This window comes from Triticum dicoccoides, chromosome 4A (genome assembly GCF_002162155.2).
Source record: "Triticum dicoccoides isolate Atlit2015 ecotype Zavitan chromosome 4A, WEW_v2.0, whole genome shotgun sequence".
NCBI classification, from domain to species: Eukaryota; Viridiplantae; Streptophyta; class Magnoliopsida; order Poales; family Poaceae; genus Triticum; species Triticum dicoccoides.
The window spans coordinates 590,266,650-590,274,108 of record NC_041386.1 but is presented as its reverse complement, the minus strand read 5'-3'; positions in this window follow the sequence as shown (position 1 = coordinate 590,274,108).

Here is a 7,459-nt window from a genome sequence, read left to right as displayed (position 1 = left end):
CCATCAAGGAGATTCCCATCTTTGATGGATTCTCCATCTGGATCCACCCTTGGCTTGGACTTCTCCAAGGGTTTGGCTTTTGCAGATGCGATCTACAACTCTTTTGGTGTTACAGTGCACCCCGTGGAGGATTCTGGTCATTTCATCATGGTTGTCTCATTTAGTAGGCATGATTTTCGCCTCTCTGATGATTCAGTGGCCGCGGCCTTGGAAGCTGCCCTTGGGGGTTCAGCTATTGAGTTCTTGGTTTCACATATTCAGGGCAAGGTATTCTCCTTCCATGTCTCATGCAAAAAAGTTGGTCTTCAAATTTTAGCACTTCGATCTTTTGCGTGTACGAATTTCAAGTGTTACTTCCATCTTTGGGGACATGGTGGCCCTAATTGGAGAAATGAAGTTTTAATCTGGAGAAAAGAATGTGATGCTGAATGGATTTTTGTTAGTCCCACAAAACGTAGATCTACGTTGGGCATGCTGGCCATGTATAAACCTCCAGTCAAATCTGCTCTCAAATCTTCTGGTCAGCCTAGAAAGAAGATCTCGTTTGCTACGTTCCAAACTTATCCTGTGTGCAAGGGATATAGATATCCGGCTATGCAGAATTGCATTCTGACGGCTCTTGATGGGGGTTACTTGGTTTCTTCTCATGAACGTGTCATCATTCATACGCCGCCGGCACCAAAATTACAATGGACGGCGGCGGTCCCTCCGATCACCTTTGGTTCAGTGGATCCATCGTTTTCGCCTACCAAGTCTATCCATGCGGTATCTTTGGCACCTTCTTTGGGCGGGTCTGGCAAGATTTCAAATGTTTCTCCATCTGGGCCGTCATCTAGCTCTGGGCCTCCTCTTAGTTCCATAGGCCTTGGGTCTATTCCAGAGCCCATTCGGGATACCCCAATTCCCCCCTATGTTTTTTTCCCCGAGCAAGATATTGGGACGAACAACTTGCAAGATCTTAATGTGACTCCAACTCCTAAGCCTGGATTTCCTGAGGATGATCTGGAGGATTTTCATTCTATGGTTGAAGATATGGCGTTCCATTATTGGAAATGTCAAAATTGTTTTTCTATGTCTCATCCTACGGCTGCCTGCACCAATCAAATGAGATGTAGACGATGCTTTAAACAGGGCCACAAGGCCAAATCTTGCACCGGATCTGTGCCAGCTGAGGGTTTTAGATGGGTCCCACGCGTCATTGAGGCTATGGCTGCTAACCCACCACCGTTTTCCTCGCCCGGCGCCTCGATTTCCCTCCAAGACTCTGCTCTATGCTCATTGAGCAGTACCATCAAGCATGCCCCACCTGCAACTACTTCCTCCCAATCAATACCCCTGCCTCTGCAATCTCCTCCAACGCCGTCACCATTGCATACACCGCCTCCGCCTCCACCAACTGAGCCAAGACTAGAAACCCCACCGCCGCCACCAGAGCCGAGACCAGAAACCCCACCGCCGCCACCTGCATCGATGGCCAACTTTCCACTCAATCCCTGGGAGTATGTTCCGTCGGGCTTCGACATCATCGACGGCGGCCCTCTTCATTTGTCGCGCACTTTCTATGCTCCTGCCACGGCTCCAGATCGGAGGCATGAAGAGTATGCTATCGCCATCATCGAAGTAGAGCCACTGCCTGAAGAAATCCAGCTGTACCGCAATATGGTGAGTGATTTCGTTGTCAATCAGCTAGGCAGAGATGTGCTAGATGTGCAGCCTTGGATTCAGGGGGTGGGACTATTCCATTTTCGTAGTGCTGCCTCCCGCTATGTCATGGTGAATCGTCCTCCCTTTGATCTAGGCAATGATCGTTTTATTCGATTTATTCCGCATGATGAGGGCACCAACTACAGAGCTACTCAGGTTTTCCATAGAGGTTGGGTCATGCTTCTGGGTGTTCCTTTGTACTATCGTCGCACATAGTATATTGCGGATGTTGTCAGTAACTCTGGACGTTTTCATGTTTGGCATCAGGATGATCAGATGATGGTTCGTACTCTGGCATATGTTTCTTTTCCTGCGCCGTCACTTGTCTCTCATGGAGTGGTTTATCGTGAGTATGCAGATTTCGGAGCTGTTAGAGTGTCCTAGTCTGCCCCGATTTATGTTCTGTCAGCAGATTTTGCGGATGTTCTTCCTGGTGATGAGGATCCGATGCCTTTCAATGGCAATCCGCACCCTCTTCCTAGTCAGATGCAGTTAAATAACCATAATTTGGTTATGCCTGAGTATCCGGAAATTGGTTGGAATGATGTTCCTCCACCCGCTGAGAACTTTCATGAGCCTGCTGAGAACAATCATGCGCCTGTGGATGCTGATATTCCTGACGAGCCCGCCGAAGAGGATGCGCAATCGCAGGAATCAATGATCTTGCAAGGTTCTGATGGCTCGTTCAACAATGCTGAAGATTTTGACCTTAATGAGGTGCCTGCTGACCTATCTGAAGATGATGTGGTGTTGTTTCAACCTCCTGTTGTTGCTCATCAAGTTCAACAAGTTCTTCACATTGGCCAAGCGCTCACTGTCTTTGGGCCAGTTCTGCCACCTGAGATGGAATGGGCACGTACTTTTTCCAGTATGATGCAGTGTTTTGACACCATTACAATCCCTAAACCCATGATGCAGCCTCTTCTGAAGTTTCTCATGCTCTCCAACCAGTCCTGGGATTTCTCTGTGCCTGATGACCTGCTTGGCTGTCGCTTCTTGTCTGCTCCTTCTGTTAGTCAGGCTGCAATATGTTTTTCTCCTGTCAAGAGGCCGGTGGCTCATTCTCTTTGTTTCGATACCGTCTCTGACCCTATCACTGAATCTTTTCAGTTCACTACCACCGCTAAGAACTCCAAGAAAAGAACCCGTAAGTCTGCAGCTAATCATGTGTTGGTTGAATCTGAAGTTCGTCGCAGTGCGAGGCTCAGTGCTCTCCGAGATGGTTTTCGTCAGGTCCTACATAAGCCAGTTACTCTGCCCCAGGGTTCTCGGTTCAAGAAACTGAAGAGAGCTCTTCCTACTGAATCTGCTCCACCTCCAGCTGCATCAGATAATCTTGAAGCAGAAGTGCCACCACCCACATCTATCTCTGAGCTCCAGCGTATTGGAGCGCACCTGCAGATTGCACCAGAGAAGATCTCTGCGGAGAAGCTTGTAGCTGATCCATCCAAGTCTCGCACCAGCAGCAACTCCGATGATAAGTGACAACCTCGGCTGCTTGGGTCTATGGCGTACCTTAATAATTGTCATTTTTATGTTCTTTGTTTCATTTGTGTTGAATTATCGTGTGGACTTGGCTTTTGGGTCGGGTAGATCACTGCGTGGTCTCCTTCATGCTGAACTTATTTTGGGTTGTAATTTATTGCAACGCGTTTAGAGACTGGAAAGTCCTGTGTTGGAATGTACGTGGCCTTAACTCTGAATCCCCTCAATTAGCAGTCAAGCAAAAAATCGATGAATCTGGGTGTTCGATTATTTGCCTTCAGGAAACCAAATGCATGCATATTGATCAGCATTTCCTTAGAAAATTTTGCCCATGACGCTTTGATAACTTTGTGTATGTACCATCTGCCGATGCATCTGCTGGAATTGTGGTTATTTGGAATTCCTCTTTCTTTGCTGGAAAGTTAGCTCAAGCTAAACCCTATGGTATCATCATGGAGTTTCGTTCCATGCACACGTCTGAAGTTTGGACCTTGGTTTCTGTTTATGGTCCTTGTCAAAACCCGGCTCACGATGAATTTGTGCAATGGTTATACAATTTGGATATCCATTTCGATGACAACTGGTTGTTGGTTGGCGATTTTAACTTTATGCGCTCATTGGATAATCGCAATTTACCAGGGGGTAATGTCCATGATATTCTCCACTTTAATGAAATTATTGGCCATCTGGGCCTTGTGGAGCTGCCAATTAAAGGTTGTCAGTATACTTGGTCCAACATGTAGTCTATTCCTTTGCTAGAGCAGATCAATTGGTTCTTCACATCTGTTTCTTGGACTAATAATCATCCCAATACTTTGGTCTTACCGTTCGCACGCTCTGCTTCAGATCACGTCCCGTGTGTAGTTAATGTTGCAACCTACATTCCAAAGGCCAAGTTGTTCCGTTTTGAAAATTATTGGGTGAATCTTCCAGGGTTTATGGAATGTGTTCAGGATGTTTGGAATAGGCCTCAGAGTTGGTTCTATCTCCCGCTGGTTCTATCTCCGCCAAGTTTAAATCTCTCAGAGTTGCTCTTAAAAAATGGCATGTGAATCTTTCCAAGACTAAAGCACTCATTGCAGATTGTAACAAGGTCATTTTATATTTTGATGGACTTGAGGAACTGCGTACTCTAACCTGGCTAGAGTCGAATTTTCGCCGAATTGTGAAGTTGCATTTAGATGAAATTCTTCACTTACAGTTTATTTACTGGAAACGGGCATTAGAGACAAACATACAGACCTCCTCCGATAACATAATGAACATTAATTTTAACAAAGGTGTGACTAGCTTTACCGGGATAATTTGAGTGAACTCTACACCCTTTGGTCCTTAATATAAGACGTTTTCGCGGTTCAATTTAAAGTACCCAAACGTCTAATATTTAGAAAAACAGGTAGTAGTTTTCTTGAGCACATATCTGGGAAAGCTTGCCACACTTTATTTATGTCCATACGCTAATGCAACACCATTTGAATACTACAAATATACACTAATCCAGTGGCTAGAGCAAAAGTAGAGTAGTTAGTTTATTATAGGGTACAATACAATGGTTTTACTGAACAGATTTCAATAAACTCTAGCACTGGAATGTTTCTATAAGAATTAACAATACAAAATGTAAAGGTAACAAGTTTCAGCATTGATATACTAGCTGTGCATGAGCATTAAACCAAATACAAAAGTCTGAAGGTAACTAGCATTATTAACTAATGTCAGTATAAAAAAATTGCAAACCATGTACATCCAAGGTAAATATCATTTCGAACTCAGGGGGACCTTAAATATTGCTATCCAAATCTTGATAATCGATCAAACATAAAAACTTGATCGAACAAATCAAGAGAACAGCCGGAGGAGGAGGTGCCCACTCTTGACCTTTCCTCTTGTCTTCATAATTGTCTATGCAGTTTAACCAAAATAAAATGACATCAGCGCCTTGGCATTTTGGTGACATTGTACAAAATAAAATTAACTTACACTACTAGGGAAAAGCCTAGCAGTAGTGCCGGTTTTTGGCCTATCAGTAGCGCGGATAGGCGTGCTACTGATAAGGCGCTCCAGCTAATGCTTAGCAGTAGCGCCTACAGGCACTCGCTACTGCTATATCTACTTAGTAGTAGCGCTTGCCTAGTCAAGTGCTACTGCTAATTACTAGTAGCGCTTTCGAAAACAATCGCTACTACTATTATTCCCTATTCCATTTTTCTTGAATTTTAGGTCGTATTCATTTACCTGTATACAATTTTTCATACAGTAGCAATTTAGAGATTGTTTTTACATCATAATGAGTTATTAAATCACTAGGTGAAAGAACCTTGGATTAGTTTCAAGTGCATGGATCCAAAGTAACCAATGGTTACTTTGGATCCATCCATTTGAAACTAATCGGCGGTTCTTTCACCCAATGACATAATAACTTATCATCATCATCATAATATCATTAACAACTTATCATAATAATACATCATTGTCACATAACTCCTCATAATCATCTTTTTCGTCCAATGTCATATAACAACTTCGTCACTAGTTATAATAACAACTCCTCCTCATCATCGTCATAGTAATCATAATCACTACTCCTACTCAGCATCACCATCAAGTCTAAGACATTGTAGTCATATATAATCAACACTAACTAATTGTTCTTAATACTTAGGACCTACTCCTCTCTCCTAGCTAAAATACCATAAAACATATAAACCAGTCCTTCACCATAATGGAGAATGGACATAAACCTATATCCAACTTGTGGCTTGCGCACATTCATTTTGTCTCCAATTATTTGTGTGTGCGAATTCATCACTTTGCTCCATTCTTTGATTTTGAGCCTTCCATCATTTGAAGAAATCGAGTATGCATTATGGTAAGCCTCCGAAGGAGTTGGTCGTAAGCTAACGATATGCATATCACCTTCGGTAAATAGCATATCAGGCACAACCTACTTCGGGAGCCTCTGTTCAAAAATGGAATAGTAACATATATAGTTAGCAATGGTTTACTTAAGAATAATGTATGCAATGAAGTTACCATCATTAACAAAATCTTACCATGTTTTTGGCAATGAAGTTATCATCAAGCAATGTATGGACTAGTGGCACGTATCTAGTATAATTTGGGCTGATAGAGTGATTGTTTTTGAAGGCCTCAACATCTTCTATGAATGAGACAAGATAATCTTTCTCCTCACAATTAAGCTTGGAGTCATAGTTGTAGTATGTGTTATCTACTACTTTCCGAGTATTTCTTGAAGATAAGAAATAAGATTAAAATTATAAATAAATAAGTTTAGTATGGACGAACACCAAATAGTTTTAAATTAACAACATAAATTACTGAACTTAACAAATTAGTTTGGCAAACTCACATCTAGGCAAGACTGGAGGCATATCCACATCCACCCAGATGTCGATATTATCATCATCATCATAATCTTCGAGATGAATATCAAATCTTATTCGCATTCCCTCCTCAAATCCATATGACTTGCAGAGAGCTTCCCAATTAGAGCAAAGCAAAATGGGAGCGATCGACCGCATTGTAGAACTTAACCAGAAACTCATAACCATGTTTAGTTCTTAAGTGAGCCCTCCTCGTCTCCACATTCTCAAAGTCATCTAAACCAAAACCAAGCTTCTCCAATACATATGGTCTAGCATGGCATGGGATGTACTATTCAAATTGAAAAAAATCCATAAATTACACGTTGAACAAAAGAAGCACAAGTGATGATATTAAATACGATGAAATGCTTGTCGTTGCGTACCGTACAAACATCGAAGGTCTCTTCCAGCTTCACGATTAAAAACCTATCGTTTTGCGGGTGAGGAAACCTGTCGCGCACACCACGGTCATCGTAGCAGTACACACACTCCGGGATCTCATCGCCATCAGACATCTCCTGTGTTCAAAATTCAAAGATTATAACTCGACGGCAAAACCCAAAAAATCCGGCATGACCTTTGCTAAAAAAGGACATATCGAGCGCCTGAAATTTGCCGGAACAGAAATTAATCAACACTCCGGCAAAACATAGGCCACTTATCGATGGTCATTGCATTTCAATGGTTCAAAATATGAAAAAAAAACATTTAAAAATATCTTATATATAATCCTAACAGTAAATAAACTAATTTTGTTAACTACTTACTAAATAAACTAGTTCTATTAAGCAGATACTAAATAAACTAGTTCTATTAAGCACTTAATATAAATGAACTAGTTATAATAATCACTTACTAAATAAACTAGTTACCTATGCTTTGCA